Consider the following 389-nt stretch of genomic DNA (forward strand, 5'->3'; position numbering starts at 1 on the left):
TGCATTCACACACACACGCAGCACCAGAGCACGCACACCTTGCACACGCACACGTGAGCAGGCGTGCACACATGTGCACCACCCCCCAAGGGACACGCGTGCACACGTGTTTGCCCCCCGGGGGGGTGTAAGCCCACGCGTGTGCCTCGGCGTGGGGGTGTGTGTGTGTGCGCACGGGGGTGTGCACCAAGGCTGCGGCCTGGCGGCGGCACACGCGTGTGCACAGAACCTGGCCACACACGCATGCACACACACGTGCAAACATATGTGCGTGCACCACTGGGCCTTGCACAGCCCACACGGCTCCTCCTCGCACACCCACTCACACGCGTGTGCACACACCCCCTCTCCAACCAGCCCCTCCCCCCCGAGGGTCCCTGCGGCCCCCA

This window comes from Calidris pugnax, unplaced genomic scaffold (genome assembly GCF_001431845.1).
Source record: "Calidris pugnax isolate Ruff unplaced genomic scaffold, ASM143184v1 scaffold871, whole genome shotgun sequence".
NCBI lineage: Eukaryota > Metazoa > Chordata > Aves > Charadriiformes > Scolopacidae > Calidris > Calidris pugnax.